Raw genomic sequence first — 22,415 nt, 5'->3', positions numbered from 1 at the left:
TTTAGAGTTGGTTTTAGGTTTTTAAGTAATTTGAAATTGGGCTATTGGAATTTTAACATATAGTTGTCCCATGTACATTGTGTAATTTAACAATGGTCCCTAACTTGTCCCATAGGGATATCCGTAGTCAACCCAAATTTACCACAGGCATTACGATTGGGTCGAGTGCAGCTGCACTCCGAATTGATGATAACTTGTGTGCTGCCAACTGTGGACATGTGGGCAGGATTGAAACAAACCCAAACTTTATTTATGCTGTGATGCCGTCATAAAACTCAGTTTTGGACGAGACTGACTTTATGACCACAATTATCCTACTTACACTTTGTAATAAATGTTTATGGTAGAAATACTCTTTCTGACCCATATCAATGCCACATAGGCTGTTTTCTAAATGAGAAGTTGGTTTGTAAGGACAGTTGCTCTTTGAAGAGGTTTATTGCAAGTCCAAACTCAAACACACATTGGCGAGCATCTACACTAGAGGAGTTTATCATTCTACAATACACCTGTCAATCAACTGATCAACCAGTAGCGGTGGGTACCGGATAACAACCTCTGTCCAGTGAAGTCAACAAAGCGTGTTGCATGCACAGTAACAGACAGTTAGTTATATGGCCTGAGCATGGTCAAGCAAGTTAATGTTTCTGACATTTTCGGACCACTAAACAACTATTGATTTAGAACCATAGAGAGTTACCACAAGTCACAAAGAAAACAGGAGCTGCCTCCACTATTCCAATCCCATTTACACTTCAACATTTCAACATCATCGAATCCCTTCTGCTTAGTCGAATACAATGATGACTAAAAGATACCAAAAACGATTTAGTTAAATATGATGTGGCTGTCCATGGTTCTGATTTATGTGTACGTGTGTGTGTGCATGCTCATTCGAGCAAGTAGAAAACCATGTTGACTCAACCTATTTGTAGAGAAACGCCAATGTCATCCTCCTCTCTTTCATGTTGACGAAGCGGTCTATCACTCTGTCATACAGTACACGCTTGTATTTTTTGGTTGTCCTGGGATACCTGGCAAAAATGCTTGCTCGATAGCCTAACTTCCATTCATGGGCAACATTAGCTAGTTAACATTAGCCTTCTACATCTAGCTACATATTGAACTTTCATCCTCTTAAGCCAGGGGCACAACAAGGTAAGAATTAATGGTTGGATCAGATTCACTGTTATAATCATTAGCCGGTATGGAGAATTCAGTAAAACCACAAGTCCAAATCCATTTCTCCATCCATGGCTAATTTTGGAAAGGGACAATTTTAGCTAGCTGGCTAACTAGCCACAGGAGGACAACAACACAACCAGATGCAACAAATTAAGTTTTTCTGTCAGTGATGTATGCTCTCAATGGGACTTGATAGGAGTGACGCCAAATTCAAGCTGGCTTCACTTCACACTTTTCTTTGGTGCGCCAGGACCATTCACAGTTGAGCTCGCTCAGTTTAGCGCAACGCTGATTCGCAAATGTGTTACACTTTTTTTGTTACGGGAGACCAGATGCTCGCTGGTTTCCCTTGCATTCAATGCTACGGGCGGCAACAATGTCATACTCGTTTGGACCAGACAGCATCAGATAAATGGCCTACACATAGAGAGACAGAGGGGCACTGTTTTGCTCGCCCGGATGCTTTCTCCTGTGAGATACATTCAGCATCTTGCGATTTGAAGGAAAATGACACAGAGCGACGAAAGATCAATTATTTATTTGCCTTTTTGGGGGGAAGCCTGGCATCCCTGAATACACTCCGCAATTCAGTGCTAATTGTCATAGTGACAACTGCAAATAATACTTCAAATAATACTATATTAATAATAATTAAAAATAATACAAAAACTCGTATTTAAATGTAGCAATTCAACAGCGAATGCCATTTAGCCTGCACATACTGTCATTACTTGCCTTGTTGCTCAAGTGGTTTGCAAATTATTTTAATTTTTTCTAATGCTTGTCAATTCCTTTGGATTTCCCGACAGTTAATTTGACCAATGTTATAGTAGGCCTGTTTTACATACAGCAGGAAACCCAAGCCTGCCTCTTTTCCTTCATAGCCTATTACAAGCACAAAACCATATTTGCAAAATCATATTTGCGAAACAACATACAGTCATGGCCAAAAGTTTTGAGAATGTCACAAATATAATTATTCACAAAGCTTGCTGCTTCAGTGTCTTTAGATATTTTTGTCAGATGTTACTATGGAATATTGAAGTACAATTACAAGCATTTCATAAGTGTCAAAGGCGTTTATTGACAATTACATGAAGTTGATGCAAAGAGTCAATATTTGCAGTGTTGACCCTTCTTTTTCAAGACCTCTGCAATCCGCCCTGGCATGCTGTCAATTAACTTCTGGGCCACATCCTGACTGATGGCAGCCCATTCTTGCATAATCAATGCTTGGAGTTTGTCAGGATTTGTGGGTTTTTGTTTGTCCACCCGCCTCTTGAGGATTGACCACAAGTTCTCAATAGGATTAAGGTCTGGGGGGTTTCCTGGCCATGGACCCAAAATATTGATGTTTTGTTCCCCGAGCCACTTAGTTATCACTTTTGCCTTATGGCAAGGTGCTCCATCTTGCTGGAAAAGTTATTGTTCGTCACCAAACTGTTCCTGGATGGTTGGGAGAAGTTGCTCTCAAGGATGTGTTGGTACCATTCTTTATTCATGGCTGTGTTCTTAGGCAAAATTGTGAGTGAGTGAGCTCCCTTGGCTGAGAACCAACCCCACACATGAATGGCCTCAGGATGCTTTACTGTTGGCATGACACAGGACTGATGGTAGCACTCACCTTGTCTTCTCCGGATAAGCTTTTTTCCGGATGCCCCAAACAATCGGAAAGGGGATTCATCAGAGAAAACGACTTTACCCCAGTCCTCAACAGTCCAATCCCTGTACCTTTTGCAGAATATCAGTCTGTCCCTGATGTTTTTCCTGGAGAGAAGTGGCTTCTTTGCTGCCCTTCTTGACACCAGGCCCAAAAGTCTTCATCTCACTGTGGGTGCAGATGCACTCAGACCTGCCTGCTGCCATTCCTGAGCAAGCTCTGTACTGGTGGTACTCCGATCCCGCAGCTGAATCAACTTTAGGAGACAGACCTGGCGCTTGCTGGACTTTCTTGGGCACCAAGAAATTTAACAAGGCAAGTCAGTTAAGAACAAATTCTTATTTTCAATGACAGCCTAGTGGGTTAACTGCCTGTTCAGGGTCAGAACAACAGATTTGTAACTTGTCAGCTCAGGGATTTGAACTTTCAACCTTTCGGTTACTAGTCGAACACTCTAACCACTAAGCTACCCTGCCGCCCCAAATTGAACTGCTCTCCTTGAAGTTCTTGATGATCCGATAAATGGTTGATTTAGGTGCAATCTTACTGGCAGCAATATCCTTGCCTGTGAAGCCCTTTTTGTGCAAAGCAATGATGACGGCACGTGTTTCCTTGCATTCAACCATGAGAATCACTGACATGATGTCAGCTGGTCCTTTTGTGGCAGGGCTGAAATGCAGTGGAAATGTTTTGAGGCAAACACTGAGGCAGCAGACTTTGTGAAAATGTATATTTGTGTCATTCTCAACTTTTGTCCACGACTGTACATTAGATCACTCATTTCACAAGACTTGGCCACACTGTAGGCTTAGGCTACCCTTTAAATGTAGATATACAAATTAGGCCTACACTAATTGTGGTAGTGTGATGTGAAGAGAAGTGCAGGCAAAACCTGTATGAAGATTACGAATACATTTTATAAATAATCGTTGCAACTATAGGATATATTACATAGATTTTAATAATCATCTACTTTGTTACATATGCATTATTGACTTGAGGACTAACAGTGGAGCATTTTTACCTCAAATAAAAACCCTGTGGCCTCCTGAGCAGTGCAGCAATCTAAGGCACTGCAGTACTTGAGGCGACACTACAGACCCGGGTTCGAGCCCGGGCTGTGTTGCAGCCGGCCTTGACCGGGAGACCCATGAGGTGGTGCACAATTGGCCCAGTGTTGTCCGGGTTAGGGGAGAGTTTGGCCGCATGGGATGTCCTTGTCCCATTGTGCTCTAGTGACTCCGGTTGTGGGCCCTGGCGCATGAAAGCTGACATGGTCGACAGTGGTAGGGTGTTTCCTCCAACACATTGGTCCAGCTGGCTTCCGGGTTAAGCGAGCAGTGTGTCGAGAAGCAGTGCGGCTTGTCAGGGTCGTGTTTCGGAGGATGCATGGCTCTCAACCTTTGCCTTTCCCTAATCCGTTCGGGAGTTGCAGTGATGAGACAAGATTGTAACTACCAATTGGATATCATGAAATTGTAGGTAAAAAAGTAAAAAAAATAAAAAATAAAGACCTTGCCCCAAGGGGGATTCAAACTTGTGACTTTTCCACCTACTTTCACTTACCGCCTTAATGGATCACACCACCAATTAGTGATAGCAGTAATGGTAAATTACAGCTTTTTGACAAGACCACATGAATCTTAAACTTTTTTTAACGATGTACGAATATAGACATACATGTTGTATTTTATTTTATTTTTTAACGTTTATTGAACTAGGCAAGTCAGTTAAGAACAAATTCGTATTTACAATGATGGCCTACCAAAAGGCAAAAGGCCCCCTGATGGCCTGGGATAAAAACAAAAACAAAAAAACAATATAATTATAGGACAAAACACAGATCACAACAAGAGAGACAACACTACATAAAGAGAGACCTAAGACAACAACATAGCATGGTAGCAACACAACATGGTAGCAGCACAAAACATGGTACAAACATTATTGGGCACAGTCAACAGCAAAGGTCAAGAAGGTAGAGACAACAATACATCACACAAAGCAGCCAAAACTGTCAGTAAGAGTGTCCATGATTGAGTCTTTGAATGAAGAGATTGAGATAAAACTGTCCAGTTTGAGTGTTTGTTGCAGCTTGTTCCAGTCGCTAGCTGCAGCGAAATGAAAAGAGGAGCGACCCGGTGATGTGTGTGCTTTGGGGACCTTTAACAGAATGTGACTGGCAGAATGGGTGTTGTATGTGGAGGATGAGGGCTGCAGTAGATATCTCAGATAGGAGGGAGTGAGGCCTAAGAGGGTTTTATAGATAAGCATCAACCAGAGTGTCTTGCGACAGATATACAGAGATGACCAGTTCACAGAGGAGTATAGAGTGCAGTGATGTGTCCTATAAGGAGCATTGTTGGCAAATCTGATGGCAGAACGGTAAAGAACGTCTAGCTGCTCAAGAGCACCCTTACCTGCCGATCTATAAATTATGTCTCCATAATCTTGCATGGGTAGAATGGTCATCTGAATCAGGGTTAGTTTGGCAGCTGGGGTGAAAGAGGAGCGATTACGATAGAGGAAACCAAGTCTAGATTTAACTTTAGCCTGCAGCTTTGATATGTGCTGTACAGAAGTTTACATACACTTAGGTTTGAGTCAAGAAAACGTGTTATTCAACCACAGATTTCTTGTTAACAAACTATAGTTCTGGCAAGTCGGTCAGGACATCTACTTTGTGCATGAAACAAGTAATTTTTCCAACAGACAGAGTATTTCACTTATAATTCACTGTATCACAATTCCAGTGGGTCAGAAGTTAACATACTATGTTGACTGTGCCTTTAAACAGCTTGGAAAATTCCAGAAAATGATGTCATGGCTTTAGAAGCTTCTGATAGGCTAATTGACATAATTTTAGTAAATTGGAGGTCTACCTGTGGATGTCTTTCAAGGCCTACCTTCAAACTCAGTGACTCTTTGCTTGACATCATGGGAAAATCTAAAGAAATCAGCCAAGACCTCAGATAAATAAATTGTAGACCTCCACAATTCTGGTTCATCATTGGGAGCAATTTCCAAACACCTGAAGGTACCACGTGCATCTGTACAAACAATAGTACGCAAGGAAAAACACCATGGGACCACACAGAAATCATACCGCTCAGGAAGGAGACACGTTCTGTCTCCTAAAGATTAAAATACTTTGTTGCAAAAAGTGCAAATCAATCCCAGAACAACAGCAAAAGACCTTGTGAAGATGCTGGAGGAAACAGGTACAAAAGTATCTATATCCACAGTAAAATGAGTCCTATATCGACATAACCTGAAAGGCCGCTCAGCAAGGAAGAAGCCACTGCTCCAAAACCGCCATAAAAAAGCCAGACTACGCTTTGCAACTGCACATGGGGACAAAGACCGTACTTTTTGGAGAAATGTTCTCTGGTCTGATGAAACAAAAATAGAACCGTTTGGCCATAATCACCATCGTTATGTTTGGAGGAAAAGGGGGCAGAGTTGCAAGCTGGAGAACACCATCCCAACTGTGAAGCATGGGGGTTGGCAGCATCATGTTGTGGGGTTGCTTTGCTGCAGGAGGGACTGGTGCACTTCACAAAATAGATGGCACCATGAGGTAGAAAAATGATGTGGATATATTGAAGCAACATCTCAAGACATCAGTTAAAGCTTGGTTGCAAATGGGTCTTCCAAATGGACAATGACCCCAAGCATACTTCCAAAGTTGTGGCAAAATGGCTTAAGGAAAACAAAGTCAAGGTATTGGAGTGGCCATCACAAAGCCCTGACCTCAATCCTATAGAAAATGTGTGGGCAGAACTGAAAAAGCATGTGCGAGCAAGGAGGCCTACAAACCAGACTGTTACACCAGCTCTGTCGAGAGGAATGGGCCAGAATTCACCCAACTTATTGTGGGACGCTTGTGGAAAGCTACCCAAAACATTTGACCTAAGTTAAACATTTTAAAGGCAATGCTACCAAATACTAATTGAGTGTATATATACTTCTGATCAACTGGGAATGTGATGAAAGAAATAAAAGCTGAAATAAATCATTCTCTCTACTATTATTCTGCCATTTCACATTCTTAAAATAATGTGGGGATCTTAACTGACCTAAAATATGACATTTTTACTAGGATTAAATGTCAAGAATTGTGAAAAACTGAGTTTAAATGTATTTGGCTAAGGTGTATGTAAACGTCAAACTTCAACTGTATATCCACAGCAGCAGCCCAGGGAACTACAGAGTCGTACGGATGTAAGGTGGGCTTGCTGATACATGACATGCCGTAATCTGAGGGACAGGTTTCCAGCAGTTCTGAAAGAGCTACAGGATATCACACTTGAAAATAGTAGTGATAGATCAGTGGAGGCAAGGTGCCTTCTTTCTCAGATAGATTTACATTTCATTGGGCTTTTGGTTACTTTTTGTAAAGTGCTTGGTGACGCCAAATCAAATCAAATCAAATTTATTTATATAGCCCTTCGTACATCAGCTGATATCTCAAAGTGCTGTACAGAAACCCAGCCTAAAACCCCAAACAGCAAGCAATGCAGGTGTAGAAGCACGGTGGCTAGGAAAAACTCCCTAGAAAGGCCAAAACCTAGGAAGAAACCTAGAGAGGAACCAGGCTATGTGGGGTGGCCAGTCCTCTTCTGGCTGTGCCGGGTGGAGATTATAACAGAACATGGTCAAGATGTTCAAATGTTCATAAATGACCAGCATGGTCGAATAATAATAAGGCAGAACAGTTGAAACTGGAGCAGCAGCACAGTCAGGTGGACTGGGGACAGCAAGGAGTCATCATGTCTTTCTGGCATGCTCCAGTCAAGCTCTCTTGACCTAGCAAGGGCTGTGTATCTAGTAGGTGCCCTTACAGACACATTACAGGACTACAGAAGTGAGGGTAACTTCTTAGAACTATGGGAAGAGGTTGAAGAGATTGCAGAGCACTGCAAAATAAGTGTACAACCAGTGTGTAAAAGACAGCCAGCCTAAAACAAGCTTAAGATTTCACGACTCATTGATGATGAGCACTGTAGGACAGAAAAATTGTGACCAGAGTGATGGTTTGAACTTCCAAAGAGCTATCTTTTATCAAGTGCTTGACAGTCTCACGGCTGAGCTGCAGGATATGTTTTTCAAAGAAGAATTGTGAGATAATGCAAGTCTCTAAACCCAAAGTGTACAACATTCTTAAATGAGGAGCCTATGTTTGCCTTTGCTCAGACCTTTGAGTCAGATTTAGAGAACCTCAAACATGAGGTTCATCAAACCAAGTGGCTTCTTGATAGGAGAGAGAAAAGTTGATTCTGTTGTGTTTCTAGAACCTTATAAAGAGGTCTTCCATGAGCTATTTCGACTTTGTAAGATTTCTGACACCTGTCAGCAGTGCTTCTTGCGAGAGAAGCTTTTCAGCTTTAAAACTGTTTAAAACCCACTGACATGAGGTTGCCCTCTTTGGGTACAGCGAGCACCATCCCCCACTCTCTGCTTATACAACCAGACTGCTGTGTTCAGAGTGAGGTTGTAAATTCCTAGGGAAGACCCTGCCTCATGGCCACACAGTATAGAGATAGAGTGAAGTTTCATAGAGAACATTGGAATTTCTTCCACCTCACAGAACTTGAGGCCACGGTGAAGGAGAGCCCACAGGCTTTGGTAGCGGGCCGTGTCAGTGGCACTGTGTTGTCCTCAAAGCGAGCAAAGAAGTTGTTTAATTTGTCTGGGAGCAAGACGTCGATGTCCGCGACGGGGCTGGTTTTCTTTTTGTAATCCGTGATTGACTGTAGACCCTGCCATATACGTCTCGTGTTTGAGCCGTTGAATTGCGACTCTAGTTTCTCTATACTGACGCTTTGCTTGTTTGATTGCCTTGCGGAGGGAATAACTACACTGTTTGTATTCGGCCATGTTTCCAGTCGCCTTGCCATGATTAAAAGCGGTGGTTCACCCTTTCAGTTTTGCAAGAATGCTGGCATCAATCTACGGTTTCTGGTTAAGGAAGGTTTAAATAGTCAGTGTGTACAACGTCACCAATGCACTTGCTAATAAACCTGCTCACCGAGTCAGCGTTTACGTCAATGTTGTTGTCTGAGGCTACCTGGAACATATCCCAGTCCATTTGATCGAAGCAATCTTGAAGCGTGGAGTCCGATTGGTCAGACCAGAGTTGGATAGACCTGAGCACGGGCGTTTCCTGTTTTAGTTTCTGTCTATAGGCTGGGAGCAACAAAATGGACTCATGGCCAGGGGAGGGCTTTGTATGCATCGCGAAAGTTAGAGTAGTAATGCTCCAGAATGCTACCAATTCATGTCGCGCATTCTTAATACTGATAGAATTTAGGAAGCCTTGTTCTCAGATTAGCTTTGTTAAAATCCCCAATTACAATAAATGCAGCCTTAGGATATATGGTTTCCAGTTTATATAGAGTCCAGGGAAGTTCTTTCAGGGCAGTCAAGGTATCTGCTTGGGGGGGGGGGGGGGGGTATACACGGCTATGACTATAATCGAAGATAATTATTTTGGTAGAAAATGCAGTCGGCATTTGATTGTAATTAATTTGAGGATAGGCGAAGAAAAGGACTGGAGGGTCTGGGTGGGCATCTACCCTCGGTGGCGGCTCTGGTTCTGGACGCCGCCCCCCCTCTTTACACTGATCCCTCCGCCTTTGTAGAACCAGGCCGTGGATCATCGCCGGAGGCTATGGACTGCGGATCGTCGCCGGAGGCCCCGGACCGGGGACCGTCGCTGGAGACCCCGGACCGGGGACTGTCGCCGGAGGCTCCAGACAAGAGATCGTCACAGGAGGCTCCGGACCGGGGATCGTCGCAGGAGGCTCGGGACCGGGGATCGTCGCAGGAGGCTCTGGGCCGGGGATCGTCGCTGGAGGCTCCGGGCCGGGGATCACCGCTGGAGGCTCCGGACCGGGGATCGCCGCTGGAGGCTCCGGACCGGGGATCGCCGCTGGAGGCTCCGGACCGGGGATCGCCGCTGGAGGCTCCGGACCGGGGATCGCCGCTGGAGGCTCCGGACCGGGGATCGCCGCTGGAGGCTCCAGACTGTGGCCTGTCATTGGAGGTTCCGGACTGTGGCCCGTCGTTGGAGGTTCCGGACTGTGGCCCGTCGACGGAAGCTCTGGACTGGGAACTGTCGCCGGAAGCTCTGGACTGGGAACTGTCGCCGGAAGCTCTGGACTGCGGAGGCGCACTGGAGGCCTGGTGCCGGCACTGGTGGTACCGGGCTGGGGACACACCTCAGGGCGAGTGCGAGGAGCAGGAACAGGACGTACTGGACTGTGGAGGCACACTGGAAACCTGATGCGTGGGACCGGTACATGTGGCACCGGGCTGATGACATGCACCTCAGGGCGAGTGCGGAGAGGTGGCACAGGACGTACTGGACTGTGGATGCTCACTGGAGAACTGATGCGTGGGACCGGTACCGGTGGCACCGGGCTGATGACACGCACCTCAGGGCGAGTGCGAGGAACAGGCACAGGGTGTACTGGACTATGGAAGCGCACTTGAGGGAGAGTGCGAGGAGCAGGAACAGGACACACTGGGTTGTGAAGGTACACTGGAGACCTGGTGTGTATAGCCGGCATCAATTGTTCCGGAACTTTAACATACGTTTCAGGACGAGTACGAGGAACTGACACAGGTGGCATCGGACAGCTAACATGCTCCTCAGGGCGAATGCCATGCATACTACGCCAAACCAACAGCTCTCTCTCTTCACTCTCCTCCAATTTGATCAACAGCTCCTCGAAGGTCTCATACTCTCCCCTCCGTTCACTCTCCTCCAATCTGTCCAATAACTCCTTGACAGTCTCTGACTCACCCCTCAGCTTCGCCAACCACCAAAATTAATTGTTGGGGCTGCCTCTCGGGCTTCCGTTGACGTCGTTGCTGTTCTCTCATGCTCCTAGGCGACTCCCGCCAAGAAAGGCGATCCTGTCCTGCAAGGATTTCCTCCCAAGTCCAGGATCCCTTCCCATCCAGAATCTCTTCCCAAGTCCAGGATACTTCCTCCTCCTGGGCACGCGGCTTGGTCTTTTTATGGTGGGTTCTTCTGTCACGTTCGTCGTACGAAGGAGACCAAGGTGCAGCGTGGTATGCGTACATTCTTCTTTATTTAAGAATGAACACTGAACAAAATAACAAAACGAACGGTGAAGCTAATATGAGTAGTGCAGACAGGCAACTAAACATAGAACAAGAACCCACAAACACAAAAGGGAAAATGGCTAACTAAATATGATCCCCAATCAGAGACAACGATAAACAGCTGCCTCTGATTAGGAACCATATCAGGCCACCATAGACATTCATATTACCTAGACCTACAAAAACCCCTAGACATACAAAAACCCTAGACAATACAAAAACTAGCATACCCACCCTCGTCACACCCTGACCTAACCAAAATATAAAGAAAACAGAGATATCGAAGGTCAGAGCGTGACAATTTTTTTTGTAAATAAAGTATGCAATTTATGTAACACACAAATGCTATTATATCTACTTGTTGCTTGAGCTGTATTTTCTGAAATATTTTGGATGTTCAACACTTATAGACCCAGATTATATATATTCATGAAAACAGAGTGACCCAAGTCTCTCCACTATGTGAGTACAGTACTGTGTGTGTGTGTGTGTGTGTGTCTGTGTGTGTGTGTGTGTGTCCATGCGTGCTTGCGTGCGTGCGTGAGAGAGAGAAAGACATTGAGCTGCAGTTCTGAGGTAGAGACACTGACTACAAAACTCTAGTTCCGCCACTGGTTACAATGATACGATAATTGTGGGTAGTCAGATTAATATAATAGTTTGTTTAAACATTTACATGCTTTGCAAAAAAAAAACGATTTCCCTAATAATCCAGATTAAATAGATGGACACATCTGAAATCAGGCTACTTTATGGGATTTTTGATAAATGCAGAAAATTGTTCTACCACAGTGGCCATGCTATTTTTATGAAGACTATTTGATTCTGAGTTCATACATATAACTATTTCTAAGATGCATACTTTACAATTTATTGTAATTTGCGCATAAGAGGGAGGTTTGCGCTAAAAGTGCTGGCACATGCAGCAGATAAAACAGACCGCTGGAATGCAGATTAAAACCAGGTGTTTTAATCGGTGTATGATTACTTCGATTATGACTTTACGAGTAAGGTGTTCACATGACTAATTCTGCAATCGCCCTTCTGCAATAAATCCATTGAATAATGAATTATTAGTTGCATGTAAACATTCGGACGGGATTCAAGATTGTGTTTTGTCCGCAATGCAAGTTTTAAAGCCAATGTTTCCATGTTCTCAAAGACCACATTCACGGAAATGCAGCATGATGTAGGCTCATTCTGAAAATACCTTTAAATTACGCATTGTCCAAATCCCGATCAGAGTGGTTACATTTCTCCGGACCCATCCCCCAACTGTTTAACCCAAACATTTGGTGGGGTGACCAATTTGTTTGTACTCCTCTGTTATTTGTCACAAGCTTTCATTGGTAGGACACAGGACAGTCAGTAAGCGGGACAGGAGATGACAGTGTCAAAGATTTGTACCCACATCAACATGGTACATGTGTGCACTGGGGGGCAGTGTTACTAACTGCTAGACCACCACTGACCACATATCCTTATCCCCTAATTTAGATAGGCTAGAGAAAAAAAGGACTCGTAATCCTCTGAAATGGCCTTTATCCATGCCCTTTCCTCAATTTCCACAGATTTTTTAAAGATTGGACAGGATTCTAAAACATTGCTTCTTCTGGTCATGTGCTGTCAGATTACTAATCAAGGAGCAGAGGACATGAGGAGAGGAATGTTTTCAGAACAACCCACCTTTACAGAATTTAGAAATACAGTACTAACCATGGTTCTGTTCAGTCTACTCAGGGATTGAATTGAAATTCTCTTCATAATTCTCTCCGATAATTCTTTTGGAAAATTGTCCATTATATTCTGAGGAATTTTCCATCAGGAAATGAATTTCAATGTTGAATGTCCCCTCTGGAATTCTGAAAACATTAGTGAAATGTTTCGAAAAGGTTCTCTTAAACCCTAGCTTTATATTGGAGAATGAGAGATATAGAAGATCAACAACATGTTGTATGGCTTTTGCTATGGCTTTTCCATGCTCAGCGTCAGTCAACTACAGAGAGGTAGGTAGAAAATGACCTTGCATATCACATGGGTGGGATGGCATCAGGTTGCACCAGCGCATGCCGCCACCACTTGAGCTTGCTCACACTGACATACTCAAACATGCAGAGAGAATAAACATACGCATGCACAGCACAGAATTCTCTCTCTCACTCTCTCACACAGACACTCCCTCTTTCTCTTTCTCTCACACACAAGTGAGGATTCTTGTGCATTACACACTTTCATTTGACAGGGACTCACAGCGTCAAACAGGCAGACACAGAGATACTCGATACACCCAATTATAAACACAACCACACACATTCTTGCCATACTGTAAGCACTGCACTGTCCCTATACCTGTGTCACAGACTCCACATGCTGAACTCTTATCTCTCTGTCATGCACACAAACACACACACCATCACTGTCCTTGTCTGTATCACAGACTTTCGTTCTATCAATCCCTCTCCCCAAAACACACACAGCTGGCGCTGTCCTTGCCTGTCACAGATCTGTCCTGCAGTAGCTAGCTTGCTAAATCGGCCCTTTACTAAGCCATGGATGGAGATGGAGATTTGGACTTGTGGTTTTTACTTAATTCTCTGTTCAGGTCAATTATTATGATGGTTATTCTGATCTAATCATAAGTTAATACATTGTGTCACTGGTCTGAGATGATTGAAGTTCAATATGTAGCCTAGATGTTGCCTAGCAGACTCACGTTAACTAGCTAGCTAACTTAGCTGGTTCATTGTTGCCCATGCAAGGAAGTTAGGCTAGCATGCATTTTAGCTCGGTAGTCTTTGACAACAAACATTAAAAGCGTACTGTATGACAGAGCCAAGGACTGTTGTGCCAACATGAAGGAGAGGAGGACGGCATTGACTTTCAACTAGTCTACAAGTAGGATGAGTCCCAAAAAATGTTTTACTTACTGGCGTGAGCACACACACACATACACACAAACAGACAGAAATCGGTACCATGGACAGCCACATGATATTTATCAACAATGATCTGTGGTTCTAAATCAATAGTTCTGTGGTTCTAAATCAATAGTTGTTCAGTAAATAGTCGAAAACCTTATTAACTTGCTTGCCCAGGTTGCAGGTCATATAACTATTTTTTTTGCCCTTTTTCTCCCCAATTTCTTGATATCCAATTGGTAATTACAGTCTTGTTTCATCGCTGCAACTCCCATACGGACTCGAGAGAGGCGAAGGTTGAGAACCGTGTGTACTCCGAAACACAACCCAACCAAGCCGCACTGCTTCTTGACAAAATACCCACTTAACCCGGAAGCCAGCCGCACCAACGTGTCAGAGGAAACACCGTACACCTGGCTACCGTGTCAGCGTGCACTGCTTCCGGCCTGCCACAGGAGTTGCTAGTGCACGATGGGACAAGGACATCCCTGCCGGCCAAACCCTCACCTAGCCCGGACAATGCTGGGCCAATTATGAGCCGCCTCATTGGTCTCCCGGTCACAGTCGGCTGTGACAGAGCCTGGACTCGAACCCAGAATCTCTAGTGGCACAGCTAGCACTGCGATAGACTACTGCGCCACTCGGGAGGCCCATGTAACTCTTTGTTAGAAACAATATTTGCTTTGTGGACTTTACCTGACAGATGTTGTTCTCCGGTTTTGTTATGAAACAAACGTTCCATTTATTCTGCCACTGTGTGACTGTTGTCTTTTTGTTGTCTCGGCCATATTGTATTTCACCGTGGCGTATGAATAAATGGGTTATAGAGCAAACAACACAATCATCACAACATACATGTAGGTTGTGATATGGCTTTGTTTTACTGGCTTGGCTTGCCCACTGATTTTACCCACGCACCACTACTGATGCCAACTGGAGCATTTGGCCAGTCGTTCATACGTAAATATCACCTGTGCTAGCACAGGTGAAACTAACGACTGACTAACGAGGCGACAAGTGACACACATCCTGACCAACAAGTATGAATCCATTCAGGGCAAGCCACATCCAAACAGAACCAACTTCGAAAACAAAATCGAGCAACACCGCAAAGCCTATAACACATCTGACCACAGCACTGGTTCCAATCCAAGTGTCAATGCCATTTATCAAACTCCAGGGGCCTCATTTCTCAACTGTGCGTACATTTCTTAGTAAATTCTGCCCTACATGTGCAAAACAAATTATTGGGACTTATCAAACTGTTGCACACAACGTTTCATTGATAAATCAGAGCCATACTATATTTGTGCGCTCGTGAACCCCACCAGGAAAACACCTTCCATTCACCTATTATCAGACAGCAATACTGTAGCCTACCAATACTCAGTGGCAGCCCATCATTCAGGGCAGGTGGCCCCACCTATTCTGAGCCCCACATGTTTAGCAAAAAAAATATAATACAGTTGAAGTCGGAGGTTTACATACACTTTAAACTCAGTTTTTCACAATTCCTGACCTTTAAAGCAGAGTAAAAATTCCCTGTCTTTGTCCCCATGTGCAGTTGCAAACGGTAGTCTGGCTTTTTTATGGCAGTTTTGGAGCAGTGGCTTCTTCTTTTCTGAGCGGCCTTTCAGGTTATGTTGATATAGGACTCATTTTACTGTGGATATAGATACTTTTGTACCCGTTTCCTCCAGAATCTTCACAAGGTCCTTCCTTTGCTGTTGTTCTGGGATTGATTTGCACTTTTCGCACCAAAGTACGTTAATCTCTAAGAGACAGAACATGTCCTGAGCGGTATGACGGCTGTGTGGTCCCATGGTGTTTATACTTGCGTACTATTGTTTGTACAGATGAACATGGTACCTTCAGGTGTTTGGAAATTGCTCCCAAGGATGAATCAGACTTGTGGAGGTCCACAATTATTTTTCTGAGGTCTTGGCTGATTTCTTTTGATTTTCCCATGATGTCAAGCAAAGAGGCACTGAGTTTGAAGGTAGGCCTTGAAAGGCATCCACAGGTACACCTCCAATTTACTCAAATGATGTCAATTAGCCTATCAGAAGCTTCTAAAGCCATGACATCATTTTCTGGAATTTTCCAAGCTGTTTAAAGGCACAGTCAACTTAATGTATGTTAACTTATGACCAACTGGAATTGTAATGCAGTGAATTATAAGTGAAATAATCTGTTTGTAAACAATTGTTGGAAAAATGACTCGTGACATGCACGAAGTAGATGTCCTAACCGACTTGCAAGAACTATAGTTTGTTAACAAGACATTTGTGGAGAGGTTGAAAAACGAGTTTTAATGACTCTAACCTAAGTGTATGTAAACTTCCGACTTCAACTGTTTATATACAGTGCCTTCGGAAAGTATTCGACCCCTTGAGTTTTTCCACATTTTGTTGCGTTACAGCATCATTCTAAAATTGATTAAATAAAAAAATCCTCAGCAATCTATACAAAATATCCTATAATAACAAAGCAACAACAGGTTTTTAGAAAACATTTTGCAAATGTATTCAACAATAAAAACAGAAATACCTTATTTGAGCTCAGTTGTCTCCTGTTCCATTGATCATCCTTGAGATTTTTCTACAACTTGATTGGAGTCTACCTGTGGTAAATTCAATTGATTGGACATGATTTGGAAAGGCACAAACCTGTCTATATAAGGTGCCACAGTTGACAGTGCATGTCAGAGGAAAAACCAAGCCATGAGGTCAAATTTTCCGTAGAGCTCCGAGACAGGATTGTGACATGGCACAGATCTGGGTAAGGGTACCAAAACATTTCTGCCGCATTGAAGGTCCCAAAGAACACAGTGGCCTCCTTCATTCTTAAATGGAAGAAGTTTGGAACCACCAAGACTCTTCTTAGAACTCTAGAGCTCTGTCAGAGTGACCATCGGGTTCTTGGGCACCTCCCTGATCAAGGCCCTTCTCCCCCGATTGCTCAGTTTGGCCTAAATACTTATGTAAATGTGATGTTTTAAAAAGAAAATCAAAAGATTTCAATTAAATTAGCAAACATTTTTAAAAACCTGTTTTTGCATTGTCATTATGGGGTATTGTGTGTAGATTTATGAGGGGAATTTTTTTTAATACATTTTAGAATAAGGCTGTAACGTGACAAAATGTGGAAAAAAGTGAAGGGGTCTGAATACTATCCGAAGGCACTGTATATATTGTTGTTGCCTGTTTTGCATGTTATTTTGGCATCAATACGTGTCACATATCAGTTTGCAAACAGTAAAAAATATATATAATTGAGTTAATAAAGCCTCTTTCTTGAGTAAGGCAACTCCAAAATGCAGGTGTTTCAACCTAACTCAGTGCTTTCTGTGGTGGAGAGGCAGTCAGTGGAAAATACGGAGTGTAGGTGTTGGTAATGTTCTCTAGTTGCGCCGTAATTGGCTCAGTGTTCTGTAACTAATGGAGACACTACGTCACTGCAAAATCTATTGAGAGAGCTCAAATTCAAGCCCCCTGGGTGCTGCAATAGAGTTGCATTACAAGTGCCCATCCAAGACGGCTCAAGGTCATTGGCCATAGATAAAATGACGTCAAATCACTTTATATCTACCGTAGCCTTGATTGGACTGATCATGTCAACATCATACTTTCAAAATCTTAGCTATCAAGCTAGACAAGCAGTCATAATCATGAATCAAGTCGACAATCTACTGGCAAATCCTTGTCATATGAAGAGAATTTATATATAAAATGTATCGATGAGCTTCGGCCATTGGACATAAACATTACACAACAAGTTGGAAATCGCAAATTCAACAGTGAGTGGTTTGGAAGGAATCCGTGGCTAACTGCAAGCATTGCAAAGCAATCACTAGTGTGCTATTCAGTGGAGTGAGTGTGTGTGGTCAATGTCTGGGTTTAAGGGTCTCTTTCCAAGCATAAAAGGATAAACATTCAAAACCATGGGCCAGAAAAGGATCCAGCATGACTTCTGCCGCATTCAAACACCTGAATATCTCAGACTTCAGTGAATTCACTAGGAAAATACTTTTTGAACGGTTATCCAACTTGGAATTCCAAGTCGGGAACTCGGACCTCTTTCTAGACCTCTGACCTGAAGATCACTGACGTCATGATTCAACCTTGTTTTTTTTCTCCAGAGTTTCCAGTTGTCTTGAAAGCAACATAAATCCAGAGAACGCCAGACTTTGATGACAAAATTTGCCCACAAGAAGGACAACCTTCCTGTTCAAGTGAGCACAGCACAACGAGTCTAAAAATGTATTGTATGCAGCTGCATAAATGATGTAACATGCCACGGAGATATGTATACTATAGCTAAAAAAGTAATAATAAGTGTATGTTGTGTAGTAAGCTGTTAGTAGCCCAAATAATTTGGTCCCTTTCCCCCTCATAACTTAGCCTACTGTTCTGACTTGGTGGTGCACATATAGACTATACATGTTTAGAGAAATGTAATCATTGAACATTTTAAGAGCTGTCATTGTCTGCTTGTATGTCCCCTTTATTTATCCTATGGTTCTGACTTGGTGTACAGGTAGAATACTGTAAAAACTGCCCATGTTCTGAATTCTGTCGCTGAACATTTAAAAAGTGCTGAACAAATAGTTATATTGACTAGGTCTTCCTAGCTAGCTCATAATTGTCTTAATCAAAATTACGGATTGCCTCTTATCCACTCGTCGTCTCCTTATGCCATAGTTTGTACATCCCAATTGTCAGTAGATACCACATTTGTTTAAGCAAGTCAGCCATATCAGCTATGTTTTTTTTAAGGCAGTAAAGGAGGCTGAATGAACTGTGTCGCTGCCAGACAAGGCTCCGCTGATAGCCAGGTGTAGCAGTGGTAAGGATTCACTCCATGGTGCTGAAAAGAAAGCTCTGCAGTTTGTGGGCACATTTTGTCACCGTTGTAGTGCAATTAATGTATTGTTTCAGTTTGTGTTGTGTAGTGGCTTTGCTTGCATACATCAACATTTATTTTTTTGAGTTTCCCCCATCAAGATTTTCATGCTAAAATCGGCACGTTCCATACTGTGAAATATTTTAAATAGGCTACATACCGGTCTATTTACCTTCGATTATGCTTGGCTATTGAATGAGCAATGTTAGGCTAATATTTTTTGTGTAGCGGGAATGAACCAGTCATGTCAGAAAAGGAGAGACATATGATTACGCAATAATTACGATTTCAACCTATATAATTAAAGTAAACTAAATATATTAGACTACATGTGACTATGAGATCTCCTTACCAACGTCAAATGCATCGTTTTTTTCATTAGGCCTACATTTTAATATTTTTATTAGCCATTATTAGAATTCCTGTGCATCAAACACTTCCATCCCTCAAAATAACAATATTTGCTTGCAATAGAATTGATCAACCACTAGAAGTTGTGCCATACGCATGGTCTGAGTTGTACGCCTAGATACGCACACTTTCCGTCGAGTTCAGAATTATAAATATCAATCATTGAGGAAGAACTGGAGCATGCAAGATTTAGAGCCTTTTTTGTGGGCACGTTTGATATATGAGGCCCCTACATTTTGGCGATTCCACGCCATGACAGCCCAAAAATATTTTGGTTATCTCAGATTGTTCTGCCAATTCTCACATAGGAACTTAATTGGAAAAAAAGGATGTTTGACATGCTTTCTACATTTGTATCACTTTTTTATTTTATCATGATGAAAGTTGCCATTTTAGGTCCTTTTTAGACCTATACATGCTTTCTGTAAAACACTATAATCCATGAACTGTACATGATACTCCTTGTGTAATCCAGTGTGTTCTGAAATATGGAGTATGGTTGCAGCAGTGGTGTTTTTCCTGAAAAGACTGATAAAAACGGTGAAAAAGTTGGAGACCCAGAAAGTAGACATGTTGGCCTCCCGGGTGGCGCAGTGGTCTAAGGCATTGCATCGCAGTTCTAGATGTTCCAACAGAGACTCTGGGTTGGAGCCCAGGCTCTGTCGCAGCCGGCCGCGACCGGGAGGTCCATGGGGCAACGCACAATTGGCCTAGTGTCGTCCGGGTTAGGGAGGGTTTGGCCAGTAGGGATATCCTTGTGTCATCGCGCACTAGCCACTCATTGGTGCGGCTGGCTTCCGGGTTGGATGCGCGCTGTGTTAAGAAGCAGTGCGGCTTGGTTGGGTTGTGTTTCGGATGACGAATGGCTCTCGACCTTCGTCTCTCCCGAGCCCATACGGGAGTTGTAGCAATGAGACAAGACAGTAACTACTAATAACTGGATACCACGAAATTGGGGAGAAAAAGGGGGTAAAATAAATAATAATAAATAATAATAATAAAACAAAGAAAGTGGACATGTTTATGGAGTGGTTGACTGTTGTCAAGGAGGAGAAGTTTAGGGGGCCTTGGTACCCTGACAACCCCAGCAAAGGACAGGCCTTCAGGTGTATTCGGCTGAACAGGTGTAGAGGAGTATCCAGAGCTGCTGCAGGCCTGTCAGGAGAGTGGGTTTCAGTACAAGGACCGTGGCCTGCCCAGAAAACTCACTCTGTGGGTGGACCCAGGGGAGGTGTGCTGCAGGTATGGAGAGAAGAACCATGCTTTCACGGTAGCCAGTTTCTTTGGTGATGAGGATGTGACAAAGAAGGTGAACAGCGCAGTGGAGGGTGACATCTCACTACCACTCCGGTTCATCCTCAGATGAGGACAGTGGCATCAGGGAAACCTGTCCTCACCGTACCTTCCCCCAAAATTACCACGCATACCAGGTGATCTACCCAGCTGCTCCTTTGTGGCGTCCTCCAGTGCCCAAGCGGCCCTCCACGTCCTCCTCACTATGTCTTCAGACACCAAGGCAGACCCACCCAGCCCTTCAGACACAACGGCTGGGCTCTGCCTGGCCAGATAGGGGGGCACAGATACTAGTGTGTTCTCCAGGCCTCCAGACCACTGTAGCAAGTGTTGACTTTATTAGAATTGGCATGTTCCAGGTGCCCAGGTTCCCTGAGCTGTTGAGGGTAGCCACTAGAGCAAGCAATAATTAATGGGCGGCAGGTAGCCTAGCGGTTAACATACTCCATATGTTAGAGCACAATATAAGGAGTAAAAAGCATGTTCCCCCCAATTAAGTTTCTATGTGAGAATTGCCAGAACAATCTGAGGTACCAAAAATATTTTCAGGCTGTCATGGCATGGAATCGCCTATTTGTTGGTTGCTCTCAATAAAGTTTTTTCTGATAACCCTTCAAAAGAGCCTATTGGCATGGAGTTGGCATCTTATTATAGATTTGGAGACAATTTATCCAACCGTTGGATTTTTTCTTTGCTTCCCGAACCATCTTCCTCACTGTGCTTGGGAACAAGATACACTTGTGTCCAATACCAGACAAGTTTACCACTGTTAAAATGCTTACTTGTTTCCCAAATGTCGAGGTTCCATCTACGATTTACCCTGGTGTTTTACCCAGAAGGCTCAGAATTTTCTGTTTCCATCTACACGAGCCAGCACCATGTCTCACTGGGACATGGTTCCGGCAGACATGTTCTGACTTGGGGCCAATTCCAGGCCACTTGTACTTTTCAGCTGGCATTTACATAACAAGGGCTAACTGTGAACTTTAATAGCTCACAAAGCAACTGTTTTGATGATGCAGAGGTTGTCAATTCTGATCCCCTAAATGGGGGGGGGGGACTGTCTACAAAAAGTGCTGTAATTTCGAAATGGTTCAATGAAAATGATGACAATACCCTCAAATTAAAGCTGACAGTCTGCACTTTAACCTCATAGGCATTGTATCATTTCAAATCCAAAGTGCTGGAGTACAGAGACGAAACCACTGTCCCAATAGTTTTGGAGCTCAATGTAGCTATCACACACAGAATCACCCACCCACGCACACACACACTACCAAAAATGGGCAACGAGGAACTTGCCGCAGAAAAACAACTGTGCAACACCTGGCCTGACATGTCCTCACAATCAAAGTGCCAGGAGTGGAGAACCTGCATGCCCAAACACACCCACACAGTTTAATACTTTTGAATGCTTTGAATTTGTTTTTATCCAGAGTGAAGCATTACTATGTGATTAGAAAGGAGCCAAAAATATTTCTGACGTCATGAAGATGCCTTGACTCGTGTGTCAAATAATTAGGCTATGGGGTGAAGTTTCCCCTATGCACAGACCTGGGCACACATCAAGTAAGTGCAGTCCACTGGCAATAAGATGGAAAAATGTGCATTCTAGATCTGAAAAGTGATAATTGTCGAATCATTCAGGTGTGTCAACATGTCAACCTTGAAAGACTTACGGTCTAATGACTGGTGGAATTCAATCGAAGTACATTGCCAGTTAAAGCCTACTGCATTCTCATTGGCACATGTCCGCACATTTACTTAATTTTATACCCAGGCATGACACAGCCACTGTCAGAATATTGCACAGAATTCCTTATGATAATGGATCGTTTGTGCCATAGCGTTCAACTGTGGTAAAAACAACAACAACATGAAGTTAGAAGTGGAAATGTACTGAGACG

At 43.4% G+C, this 22,415-nt stretch overlaps 1 pseudogene; it reads left to right on the top strand.

Moving 5' to 3' along the window:
• Positions 1 to 6,983: 6,983 nt before the first annotated feature.
• LOC139415431 (protein BTG3-like) lies at positions 6,984 to 20,802 on the top strand (annotated as a pseudogene).
• Positions 20,803 to 22,415: the final 1,613 nt, after the last annotated feature.

This window comes from Oncorhynchus clarkii, chromosome 8, assembly GCF_045791955.1.
Source record: "Oncorhynchus clarkii lewisi isolate Uvic-CL-2024 chromosome 8, UVic_Ocla_1.0, whole genome shotgun sequence".
Classification (NCBI taxonomy): Eukaryota; Metazoa; Chordata; class Actinopteri; order Salmoniformes; family Salmonidae; genus Oncorhynchus; species Oncorhynchus clarkii.
Note: the sequence above shows the minus strand (reverse complement) of the source record. Positions and strands in the feature narration are given on the sequence as shown.